The sequence below is a fragment of the Corvus kubaryi genome, unplaced genomic scaffold (genome assembly GCF_017639235.1).
Source record: "Corvus kubaryi isolate FWS band 111438036 unplaced genomic scaffold, C.kubaryi_AGA036_p1.0 78, whole genome shotgun sequence".
NCBI lineage: Eukaryota > Metazoa > Chordata > Aves > Passeriformes > Corvidae > Corvus > Corvus kubaryi.
In genome coordinates, this window is record NW_024582065.1 from 3,848,518 (window position 1) to 3,869,955 (window position 21,438).

A 21,438-nucleotide genomic window follows, 5' to 3' on the forward strand; every position below is an offset into this window, starting at 1 on the left:
CAGTTTTGCTTTTTGTTGCGAGTTATTATGTACACCCCTGCTCTGATATTATTTTATAATCTAAAATACTGCCATGCAGTAATAAAATAATTAAATACAAATATATTATTACATCTTTGTCTGGCTTAATGATGAACACCTTGGGCAGGGTCACCTGCAAGGTAGAAGCAGCTGGTGGCCTTGTCAGCTCTTGTCCCCTGCTCGGAGTCTCTCTCCTCATTTCCCTCTGCTGCAAGGCCCATTTCCTTGGCCAAGAGCCATGAGCCTCCCAACTGAGAGAGAAATTCGATCATAGGAAGCAATTTATTGTCAAATAAATACAACCTCTGACATCAGTTTCATTTCTTGTTTTTATTGACCCATTTCACGCATCTGAAGTCAATTTTCAAAGCCTGTTAGGGGCAGGTGTGTCCTTCTGTCCTGGTTAAATGACCTCACTTTGCACGGCTCCCAAAGAGCACAACCAGGCAGCATCACCTGAGCCCAGGCTCAAACTCCTGGTGTCAGCTGCTGCATCCCTTGTCCCTGGAGCCCAGAAGAGGGACAGCCTTGGAGCCAGGCAGAGAAAACCTGTGAGAGGCAAGCAGGAGGGGCAAGGACTGGAACTGGCTTAAGAATAAAGGGTGAAAGTAAGAGTACAGCAGGAGAATGGGACTTGCTGTGTCAGACCAGGACAGAAAAAAGTGAGAGAGAAGAATAGGAGAATAAGATGGTGTTAGCATAAAATTGTGCTGCAGGAGATAGAGTTGGAAGAAGAAATGTTTATGGGAAGAAGAAAAGAGAGAAGGCAAAACAAAGAAAATAAATGAAGAATTAGTCTGAGGAAGACAAAGAAACAAGAAAAAGTACAGCAAAAAGGGTTTGTACTTCTTCCTCCTGAAGCAGCTGGGTTCAGTTTGTTACTTAACATTTTGGGGCTGTGTTTTAGAGGCTTTTCTTTTTCACCCCCCACTGTCCCAGGTTGCTCCAAACTCTGTCCAGCCTGGCCTTGGACACTTCCAGGGATCCAGGGGCAGCCTCAGCTTCTCTGGGCACCCTTTGCCAGGGCCTCCCCACCCTCACAGGGAGGAATTTCTTCTTTTAGCAGAATTGGGTCCATGGTTACACCCATTCCTGGGCCCTGAGAGCTGGAAGCCAGCCAGGGTTGATCAGAGACTCCAACCTTCTCCTGCTTCCTCACTTGAAATCACTACCTGCCACCTCAGGAACTGCTGAAATATGTTCTCCACACCTCCTCTGAGCTCCCCACCCTCAGAAGTCTCCTTGGATTTCCAATTTAACTCCTCCAGGGAGAGTGTGCCTGAAAGGAAGAAGCATAAGCTTACTAAATGAATCTCTTAATCACTGTCATTTTAGTCCTAAAAAACCTAGCAAAAACAAAGATATAACTTCTGCAGACAAATGGAAGTCCAGCAGTGAATTTTCCCTTCTGATCACATCCCTCCGGAGAAATCTTTCTTATTGAGCTGATTTTTTTACATATACAAAGCACATTTCCTTTGATATTTTCCACATTCAGCAAGGTGAAAATGCTGGTCAAAAATGGCTTATTTCTATGCAGAGAGAAAAGCAATGTGCGTCCAAGCTTTGAAGCCTTCCTCACTAAGCATAACCACAGTGTTCTCAGGAGGAGCTGAGCCCAGGCTGTCTTGGTGGATCAGGCTTTAACCTGCTAAGACTGAGAGGACTTTGATGCTCCTGATGGTGTTAAAGTTGCCCCATGTTCCCAGTTGGTCAAAATTATGGTGCACCCAATATGAAATATCATAGTGAAATGAATCTGAATGAATAAAGTGTGATTAATTCTGCATGTTAAATGGTCATAAGACGCTCACGGTGCATGAGGCAGAAAGAGCCCAGCTTTTTCCTCATCTTGAAGCTCACAGCATTTAACCATGTTCAAGTTTGGCCTGGTGATCCTGTGCCCCCCTGGTGAGTGAACTGCCTGTGGTGAATCTTGGATTTCGGGCAAACTGGCATAGATACTGTCTCCTCGCTACTAATTGTCCTGAGATACATCTTGCTATGATGAAATAGCTCTGCCTACAAAAAAAAAAAAAAAGAAGTGATTTGTGAAGGAAAAGCTGCAATGAAATAGCAGAGAGCTCAATAGTGCAGTGAGTTAATAGAGGAGGAAATGTAGGAACTGAAAGCTGAGCCCTACCTTTCATCCATGCAGTGGGCTCCCCACACGAGGGGAATGCTCCCCTAGATTTGTGCAACAAAGGAATGCAAAGAGGCCCCACCATCCTCTGCTTCTTCCCCCAGCTGGATTAAAATTGTGCATTCAGAAAGTGAGCCGGGATGGATTCCATGTAATAAATTCTGTTTGAAAGCTGGAAGGTTTGCAGCCAGCAGAGGAGGGAAGCTATAGGACAGCCTTCAGCAGGAGGAGTGGGTGGCAGGCAGCAGCCTGATGGGTTTTATGATGAAGCTTGATCTGCTTTCGAGTGGGTGTGCGTGGAGCAGTTGCCCAAGATAGCAGGGACTGGATGCGATGACCTTTGCGGGTTCTTTCCATCATGTGTTTCCTGAAATTCCAGTGAAATCATGGGGTATAACAGACACAGTTCAATATTTTTTTGTTTTATGGAATGTACTTTAGCTCACACCAGCTGAGAACAGCCCTAGTGTGGCCAACACCAAGGCTGGCAACCTTTAATCCTTGCCACGTGTGACAACACCTCAGCCCTCTCAGCCCTCACCTGGCTTCCTGATAATACCAAGGATGGCTTTATTCTTCAGGGCCTTTTTCTATTGTAGAGATGTTAGCAATGATCTGGTGCCACATTCAAATAGATATTTCTCCCTTTGTCTGGCAATAAAAGATACCTTGAAAGAGCAAGGATGGTGGTGAGAGTGTCAGGTGGGGTCACAAGGCACAGGCATTCCACAAAAGGGAACAAAATAACAATGAGAAAATACCTCAAAACACTTGCCAGATATAGCAGCCTAATTAATACAGCCATTGTTTGCTCAGTGGCTGAACCTCCTTTCCTGTGCTTGGAAATGACTGCTGCGGAATTAGAGGGAACTTGACTTTGTTTCTAAGCTTTAGCCCTAACGATCTGCTTTGATGGAGAAATGTGTATGAAATCAGGTGCCTGATACTCAGCATGGGAGCTCTGGGTTGTGTCAGAACCAACCAGCACAACATGAACATGGGATGCAGAGTACTAACAATGTAATGCCTATTTTATATATATATATCTATATATACATATATATATATCTATCTATCTATTTCACAGAGGGACAGTGTGCCCCCAGTCAAAGTGCTGGATGGACTACAAACAGAACAAAAAGGGCAACCTGCAGAATCTTACAATTCAACCAAGTTATGGCACAGAAAATATAATTCCATGAAAAAATGTTTGGCAAATAAATGCAAAGAATTACTCCCTTGTAGGAGGATAACGCACAGAAAGGCAAAATCAGTCAAGTAAATTAGAAAGAATTTCTAAAGCAAAATTAGCCTGATAAACCTGTGGCTAAAAGTTAATCAGTGCAGTGCTCAGGTTCGGTGTCACTTCCCTCAGGGTGCTGCTGAGCATGGACAGTGACTCAGTGGGGATGCATCAGTCTGGACAAAAAAACTCTCCCAGCCCACTGCTCACCAGACCACAGCTGTCTCCACGTGTACCCATCCGTTTCTGGTAGGAGAACGACACTGGCTTTGTAGAACCTGCTGTTAAGCTTTGTAAGACTTCCAGCTTTGCAGGGCTCTTTTCCCAGTCTCTGTGGTCAGCCAAAATGGCATCTGTTGTGCTGTTGTTTCTCTGGAGACCGTCAGAGATCTGCTGTGCATGCACTGCTGGTTGAAACAGGCAGTGCTGGACTCATCCCTGTGCATTTCAGGATATAAAAAGAAGGATCTAGTTCAATAAGACCATAAAACAAATTTGTCCAAGCTGCACAGGAAAACAAGCCCAGCTGCACATTTTTGTGGATTCATTTATCCTACAGGCAACAGCTCAAGGGTACAAACGTTCATGGTTTCTCTTGCTACCACGTAACACTGAAAAGCACCTCTGTATTTGACATGGGATCAGAATCGAGGTGTCCCTTCATCTTCCCCTGTGAATCCCAGAATCAAACAATGTTTCGGGTTGGAAGAAACCTTAGAGAACATCTCATTCCCAGCCCCTACCATGGGCAGGGACACCTTCCACTATCCCAGGGTGCTCTAAGCCCCGTCCTTGACCAAGTGGCCTTGGACACTTCCAGGGATGCAGGGGCAGCCACAGCTGCTCTGGACAACCTGTGCCAGGGCTTCGCCAGCCTCACAGGGGAGAATTTCTTCCCAATATCCAATCTAACCTTCTGAAGGGGCAGGTTAGAGTAGGGAACATGCCAGGTTGGGGCTCTGTGGTCCCTGACTATATCCCTGGAGGAGGGAATGGTGTCCCTCAGACGTCCTGCTCCTGCCAGCACACACAGGAGCACATTTTCTGTGCATCCCTGCTGCTGCTCAGGAAAGGCTTGAAGTGCTGTCTAAAACTGCACTTTTAAGAAACCTCAGTAGCTGCCCAAGGACAGGAGTTTGCTTAATTGCTGTATCAGTGTGTTCAAAGCTCCTCGCTATCTCACCATCGCCCTGGCAAAACATGTATTATCCATTTGTCCTTGGAAGCAGCCATCCCCCAGCGAAGAGATTACAGCACTCTTGTGCCACATGAACCATGCACAGCTCTTCTCCTCCTGCTCCCCCCAAAGATATCATCCCCCTGCCTTTCCCCTAGTTATGACAGAGCTCCTTCTGTTCAATTTATAACGTTTGCACTCATTTGTTTTCCGTCAGATTGGCTTCAAGGCACTGCATCCAGTGACCTCTGGCAAAGGGATGGGAATAGCACACACTTTTATCCTGGCACCAGGAAGCAGCAGTGACAAATTGGTTTACTTTTCTTCCTGACACGGGGGGTTCCGAGTAGGGAAAGGGGGTTTATTAGCCTGGACTTATGCATCTGAAATATGCTGGGTAAACTCTGCTCTGATTTTATTTAAAATATGTGTTTGGCCTTGTCTCTTATTGCCTTGAAATGCAGTGAGTTTTGCCCAAGTGGATGGAAGCTTCTGGCTGGAAATAAACTTGTTATCACGATATGCTGGGATTTCAAATTTTTATTTTATTTTATTTAACAGCTAAATATAAATGTTCAGTTGTGTATGGATGTATTCGGTTATGTTAGGGAAAGGAACAGCACATACATCCACACTTTCCAGCACAAAAATACCCAGCCATTTACCAGAGAAAAGAGATTAGGAGGTGTGCACAGCCACAAACATTTCTCCAAGCCTATGGGAACATTTTGGAAAGAAAGTACTGTTCCCACTTCTCTCCTTCTAAAGCGAGCAGAAATAGCCCAGCAGATGGGGGATTCTGGGTGATTCTTGGCAGCACAAAGTGATAATAGCATTGAATTTGGTTTCACTGTGTTTTGCCAGCACTGCCCTGCCCTCCAGTTCAACCCCCTCCATGGGCACATCCACCTTTGGGAGTGCCCAGCAGAGCGGCAGAGGAAATAAAGCAGTGGAGATAATTTGTGTGGCATTCAAAATACTGCCCCTCTCTGCACAGCCTGTAAGGTCTACTGATAAAAGCACTAACAGGTGGGTCCTGTGTCTTTGTTACATTCATCACTGATTTAAAAATCAAGGAAAGGTTATAACACCTGAGGACTTTTCCTCAAGAGCCTGCATAACCATTTCCAAGAGGACACATGTGTATGTGAATATTCATTTTCTACCCTGGCTGGGCTTCTTGCTGTGGTTCTGAGGATGATCACAGTACCCATCTCAGCTTGGTGCATTATCACAGCACCATTTTCAGTGTTCCCATGTTGCTGCTGTGTCCTGACCTCAAAGGATCGAGCTCAATGCTGCCTCCTCAGAAAAACTCCATTTGTGTTCCCTCCTCCACTCTCCTTTTTTCGTGGCTGATATTATCTCCTGTTATCTTAATTACAAGCTTTAAGGGTGCCTGCTGCACAGATCATTGATGGAGTTTGATGTTTGTTAATATCAAGTTGCATTATGAAAATCTGGTACATTAAGAGCTTGGTGTCTTTCCAAATTATTCTGAAGATATAAAAAAAACCTAATAAGCAATCCACTTTAACTAATACAGACTAATAAGTTGGGAAGGCAGTGGGTGAGTTTGGGAACATGTTTATTTGAAGGGTTTTAAGAAAATTATTTAAAGAGCCCTTGCACAAGACTTGCTGTTCAAGGTCAGGGTTTAGTGTGAGAATTTGGGTTAGTGCTGCTGGGGACAGCAGACAGCAATTTGTGGTCATATCAAGTGAACCTTCCCACTTGTATTTAATTTTCCCAAAACAGCAATTTGTCTTTAAATATGAACACTTTTTAAAATCAGATACAGATGGTTGTTTTTATCAAATGAATGCTGTTTTATCACTTTAAAAGCTTTTGTTCTTAGTCAAGTGAAGGCAGTGGGCAGCACTCCCTTGTTTTTGAAAGAAGAAGAGCATATGCTTTTTAATTTGAAATGTAGCACTAATAGCATTATCCACAGGGGTATAGGCTGTGCTATTGTGGATTGTGGATAATGCATTTATGCTCAAATATCCTTTATTCCCTCCTGAGTGAAAGAATTTAACAGCATATTGTATTATCATGCCACAGAGAATATAGTTTACACCAAGAGTGAATTTTTTGACAGTATTAACTCTTCTTATAAGTCTGTGTTGAAAAAAAACCCCTCAACCTATCATGAACAACGAAAAAACACTGTTGAGGGGAGATCTGGAGATAAGGCAGACAAGAGCCAGAGACAGTTTCAAAAACTGTCAGGCACATCCTTCTTTTGCCTTTCTCAGTCCCTGCTCCCTTCTCACCAGAAGCTGGTGCTTGTGCTACAAAGGTGCCACGCTGGGGGATACAGTGGAATGGGGAGAAACGGGCTTGGGATACACAAACTCAGCCCATTTGTGACTTTCCCTGGCAAACTCCTTTCCCCCAGGGCTGGAAGACAACTGGTTTAATAACCCAGAATGCTGTGCTCTTTGCTTCAGCAAAGTTGACTCTGTGCATTCAGCCTTACTCACAGGTATCTCCCACAACCTCCTGGGAAAATGCTGAACAAACAGAGATCGTGGCTTGGACACCCGGGGCTGGCCTTGCATTGTTTGCTTTTTATTATAAGGCTTATCTTACTGTGTCATATGGTTAAGAACTGGAGCCTTGCCTCCAAGATAGCAGAGGGAAGGCAAGAAAAGCTTGTGCACATTTGTCTTCAGGTCAGTTTTACAAATGAATGTACTGATGCAGCCCTCAGAAAAAGGCATGGGAGAAACTATGAGCAAGAGAGAGCAGGAGCAAGTCCTAACTTTGTTACCATCATGTGGTTTTCTGGAAATGAAAAATCTGGACGCTGCTCTCATGCTCTCTCACCAGAGGACTGGCTGTGCTCCAGTATTTGTGTGAAGTGCTGGACTGGATCCTTTCACTCAGAGACAAGGGAGTGCAGCCACAGCCCAGCTGGAGGGACATTTGGAAAACAAAACCAGGTCATGCACCCTGTTCCCACCTGCCCCAGGATCTTGGGATGTCCTAGTTAAGTCAGGGACATCAAGCCAAACCTGTTAGAACCATCAACATAGAATGAGGTGACAAAGGATGAGAAGCTCTATGGAATGAAGGCACCACGGGGTGCAATGTACAAGTGGGGCAGCAAAAGAGAGAAAAGAGATTTTTGAAATCAAGCTGGACACTGAGTGCCCACCTACGACCTTGTAGGAGGAAGCAGAGAAGGAATTCCTGCTGTCTCCCAGGAGGATTCAGCTTGAACCTGAGCTGACTGCCTGTTGGGCATCAATTACCTCAGACCTGGTTAGGACAAGACAGGAGGTCCATCCTGCAGCTCCACGTGCAGGGCACAGAGCAGCAGTGCTCTGGTGTCCATCACACTGCTTATTGTGAAGCACAGAAATATCTGCGTCTTCTTCAGCTAAGGGAGGATTAATTTTACCCATTTTTAGTCCTGTAAAAGTTTAAATGTCTAAGCAAGTGATCTAGCCTTCTTGTACAGGCTGTGAGGAGAAAGGGAGGAATCTCCAGAGCATGAGTCACCTCTTTTAATGTATAGTGTCTGAAGTGGGTGGGTTGAGTCATTCTCCAAAGGTAACAGTCTCTTTCTGTCTTAAATAACTAGTTACAACTGAAAGCCTGACTTCACAGTGGCAGAAGTTAGCCATCTTCAGTGTCACCAGCATTTTTATAAAGTTATTTTCACAATTTAGAGCAAGGTGAGAAGGCTCCTTCTCAGTTAATGGCACTTCATAGGACTGTTTTGTGCTTTCTCCTGGAATCTGCACATCTTTGTCCTTCAGAAATGGTGCTGAAATGGTTTGCTCAAGTTTCATGGAGTCAGAGAAATTAAAGGCTGTTGGAAATAGTCACTTGACCCATCCCCAATCCACAGGCAGAAAACTGCAGTTCAGTTTTGTTATTCTTAATGTTTCCTTCTTTCAACAATATCTTCCAACAGTCAGTAAGAAAATTTCAGTTGTTTTCAATGGGCTTTGATCCAAGCCTGCAGAGAAGCAATAGAGGAAATTCAGCTGCAGAAGCAAATCAACAGAGGGGAAAGGTAATGGCATGAGAGAGCTAAAAGACGTAATCGTGAGATGAGGGGAGAAAGGGGAACAAAGAGAGGTGCTTTAAAGCCTGAGCAGGGGAGGAACACAGAGGCAGAGCTCAGCGGAGAGGAGATCTGGGCACGGAGAGAGGGACAAACTCGTACCCTTGAAACACGCGTCTCTCCACCACTGCAGCATTACTTCAATTTGAAAATGCCTAACTGCTCTTCAGTTTAATCATTGCTGCACTTTTGGGTATAAGATGAATAATTAAGCCTGGGAGTAGAATACAGCAAGTGTTAATAGGGCAGAAGGAACTGCAAAGTCCTTATAAAAAGCTGTGCTTGCAGCACGAAGTGGCTGCTGTTCTCTGCGTCCCCAATCACTGAGTGAGGAGCAGGAAAGTACTAAATTAAATGAAGTGCATCTGTATCCATTCTGCTGGACTCTTTTCCCCCTGTGTTTGATACTATTTCTTGCTAAATAATATCCTGTCTCTAGCAAAGGCTGAACAGTGTAATTCTAAATTGTCCTTCCAAATCCATCCAGGACAGACATCCCGCACAGCCCTTCCTTCCATGCCTGCACCTGAGGGCTCCGACAGGCACAGCCTTCTCCCTTATGTAACTCAACGTCTGAAGAAACTCTCTGGTGCTTTAAAGAGATAATTCAGTCTGAAGTGACAGCGTTGTGGAATTCATCCTCTCTGAGGAGCTTAAGATTTCTTCCTGTCGCTGTCAGAAGATGAACATGAAGTAAATGCCACTTCACAGCATGAGAGGCAACAATTAAACAAGGTCTGAGAAGACCTCTAGGACGCTTGAGCAGGGAGGTTGGCCCAGGTGACTCCACTGTGATCCCTTCCAGCCTGACCCATTCTGTGAAGACATTGGGCCATGCACACAGCAAGAGAAGGCAGAGCCAGAAAAAGTTGTACCTGGAATAAAGTACAGCCATTAATCCATGTACAAAGCAAGCGATTGTGTTTTGCTGCTCTCTGCTCTCCCCTCCATCTGGTGTGCCTCCCTTTCCCTTAGCACCCTCTTCCTCAGACCAATAAAGCAGCAGCTCAAAGGACAGCAGTTCATATCTGAATCACCCAAAACATACCCAGGGACAGCGTGCAGGGAGTGTTGTTCACTCCTCTGGGAGGTCAGACCAGTGACAAACCAAAACCAAACGCAATGCTCCTCTTTCAGATTTTCATTTTCCACACACACCCAATTAAACAGAGCTGTGTACATTAATCAAATTAGGTGGGGAGGAAGAAAGACAGATTGTTATTTTTAAATCCTTGGAAGATGTTTGGGAATGAGAGGTCATAAAAGTAAAGAGGGAAGTCAATAAATAGAAAGGAGAAAATTATTTTTACCCATTGCAGATAAGGTATTTTTAGAGCAATCACCTGAAAGCTCCCTGAACTACACAGAGTGATAAGCACAGCTCAAATTGGCAGCTTCAGCCTGGCTCAGACCCACCTTCCCTGGCTTCTTTAAAGTGAGTTTTCAGTGTAATGACTTTTTCCTTTCCTTTTTTCTCCCACCTCCAGTCATTTCTGCTCTCACTGAGGCACCCCAGAAAGTCTGGTGCTTGTATGGACATTTGAGGAGATCTCCAGTTGTTAAGTAGGTATTTTTCCTCCTCTTTGATTTCTTTTTCATCCTTTTCTTTGGTCTCCTTTCTCCTTCACAGGAGGTGGAAGGATGATGAGCCGAGCTTCCCCAGGCCAGCATGTTGGAAAAGAAACCAGAGGCTGACTTCCCTGGGGCCAGGAGGACACACCTTTGGCTGGAACATCATAGACGGGGGTGTCACATGTGGGGCAGGAGCAGTGACTCCATCAGAGGCCTGTGCCACCAACCTCCAGTCTGGAGGCAGCAGACCCAGGCAGAGCTGCTTAAGGGGCCTGGGTGTGTTTGCCAGTAGTGGGAGAATGGGACATCACTGGGTTTTTAATCTTCTTTTTGCACACTCTCCCACACAGCTTCACCAATTGGCCATGTCACACCTTGTCAGCAAGGAGATGGGATCAATACCATCATTTCTCATAGTCTGGTCAACAGTCCAGGCAAATTTAGGTATAGGAAAACTGTGGGGTGTGCCCAGCCCCTGCCCTGGCAGGAGGCCTGCTGAGATAAGGAGATTGCACAACCTCCCAGCAGAATCACCTTGGAAAAGGCAGCACTTCGGTGAGGGTGAGGGAAAGCAAGAACCATGATCCTCTGGGAGACCCTGTGTAGATTCCTTGTAACCCATTGGCCTCTACCCTCTCACACCCACCCTTGTATCCCTGTAAGATCTACCCTTCTCCCCCTTTGAGTTGGAGAGCTCGTCCCTGGCCTCCCTTCGCGGGGTGCGGGCTAATAAAGCTGCCCCATGCAGAACTGCTAAAGGAGCCTCTTGTCTCCTGGTCCAGCCTGGGGTTTGCCTCACAGAGCAAGAGCTGAAATCACTCCCACTGAATCCCTAGAGAGCTGGCAGCCTGCTGAGACAGGGAACCCCTCTGCAGAGGCACCCCAGCAGCTGAGGGATCCCCGCAGACCTCTGGAAGGCTGTCCCTTGTGGGACACCCTCTCTGGAGCTGTCACGGCTTCCAGGGTCTGAGCCACAGACCCCAACCCGGCCGCAATGGAAAACACCTTTGGATCAGGATAAATCCAGGACAGGCCTCACACAGACATTCCCCTCTAATGCTGCAGAAAAAAGCCTGGCATGCACTGGCTCAGCTGTGTATAAAACACTTTTTTTGGCTCTCTACTCTTCTAGAAAGGGCCAGATCTTCAAAATAGTTCCGCATAAACCACATTGTGCCGTAACATGTAAGCTGAGAATTTAAAACAGATAATTTCAAAGGTAAGGGAAGATGTCCCAGTGTCTTCCTCAACCTGAATTAGCAATTTTCCTGCCAGGCTGCCAAGCTTTTGAATGTGTCAATATGTTGACATGTTGCCATAGTTTGGGGAAAACAATTGTTTTTGAGCCATCTTCCCATCTGTTGTGTGAATTTGATTGTCTTCTTGCACCCTGCTGGCCACTTCACTGAGAGCCATGGTGCCTCTGCCTTCATGGTTTTCCAGAGTAAGGGCAAGGAAAAGGGATTTTCTCTTTCAGGGATCAAAGCAAAGCGTAGAAGATGCCAAAAGATAAATATTTGACTTTGAAATGTGAAAAAAAGAAGAGGAAGAGCAGCCTCATGGGAACAGATCTCTTGGGGTGTCCTGCAATCTGGATGTACATTTGTATTGCAAAGATAGGAGCTGGGGATGTGGTGTGTAAAGATGTGGGTTTTACAAGAAAATAGAATCAGTTAGAAGACCTCTGGGAAATCACAGAATGTGTGTACACTTTATGGTTGGTATAAAATTAAATGCTTTTTTTTTTTTTCCCTGCAAGATATTGATCCTTGTTCTTTTATTATTATTTATTATTATCATTTCTTTTTTTTCTCTCTCCTTTGATTATCCATGTCCTGGTCTTTCTGGTCCCTAATTTGAATTGGGCCTATTTAAGTGAAAGAGGCTGATAACTCTCATCTCTTCTCTCTTATGCTCTGAATAATTATAGGTGTCCCAGGAAATCTGGCCTTCAGTAGAAATTTTGTGAAGGTTTTGAAAGATTTTCTTAGAAAACACTTGGATCCTGCACAATTATCGGTTCTGAAAGGTGCTTTGCCCACCCTCTCCAGTGGAAGGGCTATTGATCATCTCACAAAGGCAAGGCAGGTACTCACAGGGAGAAGAGTTGAGGTTTGGTTGCCTTTTCAACATCAAAGATAAAATTGCATCTAATGTTCACCTCATTCACCTTAACTCCAGTGGTCTGCACTAATTAAGGTGGAGCAAGCAGTGCTGGTTAATAAAGAACACTGTAATTCAGCTTGTGCCGGGCAGTGATTGCGACAAGAGGAAAAACTCAATAACTGATTTAAAAGATGGGCTTTGATTGCCAGAAATATCTGGGGCTTTTGTTCCCTGATTCCAGAGCACACACTGCAAAACCCTGCCACCATCAATGGCCCTAATGTGACACTCAAAATACCTTCTCTACCTTTCAAGTTGGGCTGCAACTTGTCGAGTTGTGCTTTAAAATATTGTAGATGATACTCACAATTCTGTCTTCTATTTTGAAAAAACACTCCTCTGTTTGGCCATATGTGCCACCATCCTGCTCCCAGGTCCTATATCCAGAGCCATCACATCCCACACAGTAGCCAGCTCCTTTTGGAGCAGCTACCTTGTTCCCTCCAAGTTCCACACTGCTGTAGTTTACAGGAAATCTTGCTCCTAGGTCTATTTTGGATATCCATATGTCTGCCAGGTTTGGTTCTGTCTATCCAGGACAGTTCTTCCCCACTATCAGAACAGACTGTGCTCTTTCCTTCCCACCACAACCAGCCATCCCTGAGACATGTCCTCTGTGCTGTGCCAGCAGGGTTAGGACACAATCCTGCTAGCTCCACTGTTCTGAGGCGAAAACATACACACACAAAATCATTTTCTAGAGCAGTGGAAGCCCAAGGGCAAGAGCCAAATCAGGTGATGTATTGCCCTCGTGGCTAATTCCTTCTCTGGAGCATTAGCCATGGAAATGTGTGATGGAGACCAGCTTTTGCAGTCTGCCTGATTATCAGGGTGGGAGTTGGAAATATATAAAGCAACCCCATGAGGTTTTCACCCCCTATCCCTGTCTGGAGCAGCACATTCCAGCTGTGTAGACAGGAGACAGAGCAATCAAGAATCACTCCTTCCCAGAAGCCTCTCAGGAGCACTAAGAAAGGTCTACATGTACTCAGCGAGGCCAAGTTTTCACACCCCATTAGCCCAGATGGGATGAACTTCACTTCTCATAACCAGCTCTGCTGACAGAGCTGACCAATTCATTTTTCCCCAGCTGAACAGTTTTCTCCTACAGAAATGCAAATTCAGCAAAATATCATTTTTGTTGACATTTGTAATGGGAAATTATTGAAACACTTCATTTCCAGTTTAGCATTTGGCTGGTTCTGTCTCATCTGCTGTGAAGTAATCAAAACCCAGCAAAGAAGCCCTTCCCTCTTAAATCATTCACCAAAGTTTCCCTTCAAGAAGCCTGTCCTGAGATTCCTGAGATGAAATATGATGGGAGGTTGCCTTTTACCCAAAACTTTGAGAATTCTGCTTTCCTTTTAACTTTAGAACTTCCCTTCTTGGAATGAAACTATTGCTCCAGAAAGCTGCATTTCTAGGGAGAAAATGTGCCTTGCAGCAGCTGAATCACAGAAAGGATGGTTTGACTCAAGGCTTTTAAAGAATTAACAGTTGCCACAACAGGACTCCCTCTTATGCAGCCAAGGCAGTGCAGAGAGGAGTTGGTACAGGGAGTCCTGCGTGGTTCAGGCTTTTTATAGTGACAGATTTCTTTGCATAATGTATTTTGGGTGAAGCTTCAGGTTTATTTTGTACTTATCTGATGACAGAAAAGTATATATTAAGTCTTTTAAAGAAAAAAAAAGGAAAAGAAAGGTTTCTTAATCAGCTTATTACAGCCTTCCATGTCTAATAAAGCACTTATATGGCAGTAAACCTGGAATCCTACAGGAGTTTGCTGTAAAGTGACAGATTCAGGTCAGCACTGTTCATGAGCAGCCAGATTGATTTGTGATGCATAACGATGGGAGAAATGGCATTATTGTTTTACAGGAGAGCACAGAAAGTTAGAATATGCCAGGGCCATTAGAACAGCTGAGCACCCTGGTCTGAAATACCTTGCCTCTGGCCAGTGCCTGATATTTCAAATAAATTTAAGCTATTCCACAACTGGTGAATAAAGCAGTCACACAGTAGATGTGGTTTTGGCTCTTTAGCTCCCTTCACTCTGGCAACAAACCCTAAACGTCCCTGTTACCTCTTGCTCCTGTAGGTACAGATTTTGAAAACCGCAGACATGGGATGGGTACAACCAGGGCTGTCTGCAAGAGATCAATTTTTAGATTTTCCTTCCTTTCCCTCTGTCACTGCCTAACTCTGTGACCATGAGCAACTCTTTCAACATCTACTTCTGCCCTCTTTCTTGTTTTGAACAAATCCTTTTTAGCACATGAGTTTGTCCTGTCTGTGTCATCTGGTTGGCTTTTATGGTATTTCTTGTTCTGAATTTGTTGGCCTTTATTTTTATTAAGTGGATCCTGTAATAAATGTACAAGTAATGCTAACCTGGAGGAAATGCTACTCACTCTATAAAGATATCAGAGAGGTATAAAAACACTTTCTGAATGGAATTATACTGAAATGGTAAAAGCAATGGCTCCTGTCCAACATTTCTAGGGACAGCAAAAAAACACCCTAAAACAGATGAAGGACTGGTCCACCTTTATGGGACTGACCCTTGAAAACCCGCTGGGAACTTCAGACGGTGCTACATGCATCTTCCTCTTAATTAGTGCTCCTCTCAGAGACTTTGTGACACCAGATCTCCTTTTCCTTACATCTCAGTAAAATACCAGCTATTGTGGGGTTTTGGTGTGCAACTGAGGTCCCTCAGTGCTACATCAGATATATTAATTCTCATTAAGAAATGATGCAATCAGCGCTCATTTGGACACGTGCTGTGCCCCTCACTGGCTGCTGGGTGCCCTGTGATTTTCATCTTGGGCTGAAAGGCTCTGTGCACTTTCCATCACAGCTGCCCAGGCTCACCACACCCAACCAGCTGCTGAGATGAACAAAGTAATTCAGGCTGGCAGGTTGGGTTTTTGATCTTGGGACTCCTGGGCCTTTACAGCCCAGAGACCTGGGATTCTCCCTGCACATTACCAGTTATTGAGAACTCTGAATTCCAGCCAAAATAATTTATGGGCACTATCTTAACTCTGAGGGGTTTGAAGAATCCCTTTGACTTTCATGCATCTGCCACACACATTCAGACCCTCAGTGTTGCAACCCATTGTGCTCAGCACCCTGCAGGACTGAACCCTTCACTAATCCTCCTAAATCCAAGTCTATTGACTTTCAAAGCAACCCGCCAGGGTTTCTTATCTACATTTCCTGAACAAGCTGCTTGCTTAAGCTGAGCTTTTTTGCATTAGTCTTCAACCAGAGTTGATTTTGAGCAATGAACATGATTAGATTTTCATATCAAGAGGGAATGAAAGTCTGGAGATAGTTCACAAGTATCCTGGAGTGAGGCAGGAGTGATCTACCTTAATTGAGTAGCTTGTAAAAACACAAAAGGTCAGAATTAGTGTCTAAATCCAACTCAGGCAATATCCAGGTTTTTCTTTCTCATCCTGGAATGAATCTCAACAGAACCCTGAGTCTAAATGTCTTAGGGAAGTTTGAAAGCCAGATCTCAGCCCTTAGATGCCTGACATTTCTAGAATATGATCCTGTCACCACATGGCAGAATAAGATTCAGTCCTAAACTACAGCACAGCCCCACAAAAGAGGGAGATGCTGAATGAGGTTAAGGAGCCTGCTCCAGAAAACAGGCTGAAATAAGGATTGCTTCATCTCCAGGAAATGTCCATTATGGGGGTCACTTTACCCCAAAATCAGGTGAAGACTGTTCTTTCAGGCTGGACCTGAGCATTTGGGATGTCAGAAGTCTGAAACAAAACCCGCATTGTGGCAGCACAGCACTGTACATCTTTCTCAAGGCCTGTGTGAGTGGGGCAGTCAGACACCAGGAACTGGCTGTGGAAATAAAGCACACCTGGAGTAGCCATTCCCACGCTGACATTCTCCTCATCTTCATACAAAGGTCAGGCTTAGAGCTGAGACTCCAGAGAGACTCTGGTACAGTTCTGTGCAGGCTTTGCCAGAGCAAGTCACTCTTTGTCCATTTTGGACTTCTTTTTCCCACCTATAAAATCAGAGTAGTCCTAAACTGACCATGTCTGTATAAGTGGCAAACTTGTATTAATTCAGTGTATGCCCAGGAATAAACACAATGAGACTTGGATTGTCACTGAGACCTCAAAAGGTAGATTAATAGATAAATTAATAGATGTCTGTTAATAAGTTAAAAGATCAATAATATACACATATCAAACTTAACAAAAACCTGCATGTAGAAACACAGAAGGTGTAATTGTGTTTCTGTCCTTCTGATGTCACATTCAGTCTCTTGGCTCCCTCGCTTCAATTCAACAGCACCATAATCCAGGTGTTCTTCCCTCTATTCCTGGCAGCAGCTTTGAGAACTCCTGACCTTCAGCTCCCCTTGGCACACCCTGTTTGAAGAGATGTGTGAGCATCTTGGAAAATCGCCCCAGCCGAACTCCTCTTTCCTATTTAGACAAATCTACGTTCTAGACAACATGACTGACAGTATTAAGACACAGGGCTAACTCAGAGTCTCAAAAAGTAATACCCATCTCACATTTGTCAGTCAAGAAATCTTGACTTTAAAGTATCCTTTTTTACCTAAAATTTCAGCCAAAATGGTTCAGTTGGACATTTTCTACTGGAAGCTGTTGTGTAGTTAAAAATTAAGGTATCTCACAGCGATTTATCACTGGAAAAAACATCCCTAATAAACAAAATGAGCTGGTGTGTTTTTCCCATTTCATTTTGCTTTTTTTGCTCAGCTTGATTTAGTTGACTTTTTCAGCATTAAAATATTATTTTAAGCTGTGCTTGCATGTTGTGTGTTATATATAATATCTAATGGGCTGGCTTTGTTCATCACTGAGCCAAAACTGAAACGAGGAGGTGATGAGAGACAAGATGGGCTGGGGGAGTGACAGGAGTCCTCCCTGAACACTGAGGTCAGTAATCCAATTTCTTTTGTGCCTGCCTGTATCTCTTCAGGGGTCACTTCACCAGATCTCACTCCTCCACAGATTCTGCTGCCGTGGTGATTTTTTCCAGCAATACCTTTTGCAGTTCTCCTGGGGAGGAACCCATGGTCTGTTTTTTTTAGGTCTCTACACAAGGTCAAATTTCCTTCTTGGCTTAAAAGCAGGTGTTGGAGGTCAACAGGAACCACCTGGAGATTGCACTGCTCTACAGATAAATGCTCAGGATGGGTACACAAAGATGGGTAACAGTACCTGGGGCTGTTCCTGAAGATGTCTTTAATATCCAAGGAGCAGAGACTTGGATAATTTGCCTTTTTTTCTTGTTACACTGAAGGAAGGTTCGGTTGAACAATGTATTTGTACAAAGCACCCATCTTGGGCCAGTTAAAAATTCAGGAGGAAGGACTGAAGTGTCCAACAAGGCTTTTATATAGTATTTTAGTCCTCACTGGTTTCCATATTTATTTAATTCACAGATGAATAATCATTTTGGTGACATTAGGAGAAGATTTAGATGAAGGCAAAGAAATTTTGAGAGTGAGATAATTGATGTGTAGATTCTTGGACAAGAAGTCTATAATCTGACTGGCTCCAACAGGGTTAATCTATGATTTCAAATTTTTCCAAGGTAGAAAGAACATGGAAGTGTCTCCCCTGTGACCTCCTTATGCCTTGTCTGCTGTGTCTCCCTTCAGCCTCTCCCCAACACACACACCACAGACCATCCTCCTGTGTCTCTACTCTCACACCTGCAGCACCTCCTCCTTGTGCCATTTCTTCCTTTCAATGAGGGTAAATTCCTCAAGGAGAGTGCTTTAGGAGACAGAGCACAGAGCTGGGTTTGGTACCCAGCGTGTCTCCTGCAGCACTGGGACTGAGCAGCCAGGCTGGGGATCTTGCTACACCCTTGTGCAGGAGGCACCATCTGCCAAATGTCCTCCTGAGCCATGTTTTAGCAAGTGGGCTAAAGAGCTAAAAAGAACATCCCATCCATGGCAGCTGAAGTCCATCACAGCTTGCTTACAGGATTCTGGCTCTGAAGGGAGGCTGGGCAAGTAGCCAAGAAGCCTCTCTTACTTGCCCATGTTTCTCTTTGGGGAAAGAGATTCCTGGTTTAGCATGGCCTGAGACAGCTTTAGGGAGCAGGATGGCTTTAAGGGAGCATTGGAGTTCCCTCATCCCAGGTGCAGCCCACCCAAGAAGATGCAAACTCCATTAATCTGATTTGCCAGGGCCTTGGGGCTGCTCTTGATTTCTTTGAAGTCACTGGCATAAGCCTTGTCATCTCAAAAAGTAGCAGATTTCTTGTGTTCTTTTATGTAAGAGCAGCCAGGCTTCCAGGATAGGGAAGGGAAGGGAAGGGAAGGGAAGGGAAGGGAAGGGAAGGGAAGGGAAGGGAAAAGAAAAGAAAAAGGGGAGATGATCTCCATGCTTTATTTATTTCTCTGCTTTCTGCCCTTGTTGCCCCCTCCCCTTTCTTGTCCACCTACTTCTCATCCCTCCAAGAGGACATTTCTGCTCCAGAATGTGGTTGTTCCTGGAATTGTGCAGGGGGGTCACTGGGCCTGACTGGGGGGGGTCTCTGGGGATGTGCCCTTTGCCCCTGAGGAGGCCAAATCTGCTGAGGTCCAGATTCTTCCTGATGATTCCATGTGATAGCTAATAATGGCCTACCCACGTTTCCGTGGCAACTCCATGCTGTGCTCTTAGCCCTGATCCAAATGGACATTCAGCACACTCCAGAAGCCATAGCATCAGCATGTTAATAAGACTTGCTGACGTCTTTTGCTTTCTGCCACACCGGCTGGTGAGCCTAAATTTGAATAATTTAAAAAGAGCAGATTTCTTGGGAAGCTCCCAATGCATTTCTGTCATGTGACTGGAGGAAAGTGGTCCCAGAAGTCTTCTGCATCTGAAGGGAAGCGGGACTCTGCCCTACCTTCTGCTTTTTCCATGCTTTGGCTTTGGGACACCTGGCATTGGTTTTCTTTTTTCCTCTGGGTTATTTGGAAGCTCCAGCTTTCATGTGGTCCCTAATCTAATGACAGCAAGGAGCAAGCTGGACAATCTGATGAATTGCTCCCTAACTCCTTCTTGTGCCAAGGAAGGAAGCTGGGTTTTGTTCTCATACAGTCAGAGAATGGCTACTCTGATTTGAGAGTATGAACATCCCTTTTATCATTAAACTCTACAACAATACCCACTGATCATGCAGGTTAGTGGGTCAAGTTCTATGGTGAAAGTGTTCTCCTGGCCTCACCTAATTCTGCTCTGTTAATTACCCTCCATTCCAGTCATTGTCTTGTCAAACACATTTTTATGACCATCATTTCCTCAGGAGCCCATTAACCCCACTGTAGCACTGGTGTGGCCTCCCTGGGGGATCTGAACTGCTTTCTCTTGCTGAGACAGATGTCAGATGCCTCCACATCTCCTATTGCCTGCAGAACAAATTCCCTAAACCAAACCTGGGGGATGTTTCTGGATCTGGCTGTCACAGACTGCCCCTTACCTGGGGAAGGGCTTTTGGGACTGAGCAGTGGAAGCAGAGCATGTGCCCTGTTTAATTTATTTCCTAGCATCAAAAGCATCACCCAGGCCACACTTGATTGGCTTGTTTGGCTTTTTTGCCATTTTCTCAGTGACATAAGCTTTGAGCCCAAAATTGTGCTAGAGCTGCCAAATAGCTTCATCTTCCCTACCTTGAAGGACATGGGAGTTTATTCTTGGCATTTTTGCTGCATTCCTTCACAAAATTTCATGTAACCACGTTGGAACGTGGCTCCACTGCGTGGTGTTGATTTGCCATCATATTTAGGTGCACCATCAGGTACTCCCAAGGTGAGTTCCATATGGTGAACATGTCTATGCCAAAATTCCTTTCCTCTTCCTGCACTGTTTCCCTACACTCCAGCTTCCCCCTTCCCAGCCATGATGGGAATGTTACCTCACGTGCCTCTCTCAGCTCCACACCATCCACTTGGTTCTGGATGGGCCAGCCAGGATTTAATGTTGTGTTGGCACCCAAAACCTTGCTTAAGGTTTATGGAGTTGCCCTCGTTGCTGAAGGCAGTAAATTCTGGGGGCTGCTCATCCCAAGTCATCATTAAAGATACATGAGGGCAATTGATTTTATCCCTACCAGTTCCGAAACACCAGGCGAACTTTAGGTAATGTGCTGCTAGTAACCCATGAGATCTGAGATTTAATTGCAGCTTCTTTGTCTTCTACTCACTAGACCTGGATTCTTATCTCAAAGGAAAGGAATTTATCGAATTAATTTCACTCTGTGTTGGCACGGTCACTATTCCCAGCCATGAGCAAATCCCATCATTGCATGCACGCTGCAGCTCAGGCTGCTCAGAAACAGCAGTCAGTATTTTTAGAGCTATAGTTCTTTCCAGTGTCAGCTCTTTGGGTCATACATGTAATTTAAACAGTACATTTCTATTCCCTGCTTAGATGGATGTAACTGTCAGGAACATTATTTCTACTGATAATTACAAATTTGACATTCATTTCCCATGAATACTCTCTACTATTTGCTTAAAACTCACCTCCATGCATACGACTGCTGCCAAATGTTCTCTTATCAGAAAGCTGAGGCAGAAATGTCACATCTATAAAGAACACTCTTGGAATGGTGGCGTCTAATATGATTTTCTGCTACACAAAGCAAAGACCAGGCAAATGAAAAACAAACACTGGGAAAAATGGGCAACCTGAGGCCTCTTGTGTGGGCTGCCCAGGGGAGAGAGAGATCTTGATACGAGGTAGAGAAAAAAAGCTACTACTAAAGGAAATGTCCCTATAAACATCTTTGCTGTTTAATTCACCCAGCTCTTCTTCTGATACCCATTCTCCAATAGACAGACTTTTGTGACTAATCCCCCTTTTTGGAGTTATACTGATTACCCAAATTGCTTCTCTTATGCCCTCAATTGGTAGCTCAGGAGGAGAGTTCAGTGAATGTATATTTTCCTTAAGGCATCCAGGTCCTTCTCAGGGAATTTGGATGAGATCAACCTAAGTCATACGAATTAAACCTGAAGCCAG

At 44.6% G+C, this 21,438-nt stretch overlaps 1 long non-coding RNA gene across 1 annotated transcript; it reads right to left on the reverse strand.

Moving 5' to 3' along the window:
• Nucleotides 1–339: 339 nt before the first annotated feature.
• Nucleotides 340–2,410, reverse strand: LOC121676269. The gene is made up of 3 exons (XR_006020407.1): nucleotides 2,165–2,410; nucleotides 1,194–1,300; nucleotides 340–570 (listed from the first exon to the last, which is right to left on the reverse strand). It is a non-coding gene; the product is annotated as an uncharacterized LOC121676269 (long non-coding RNA).
• Between the last annotated feature and the right edge of the window lie 19,028 nt (nucleotides 2,411–21,438).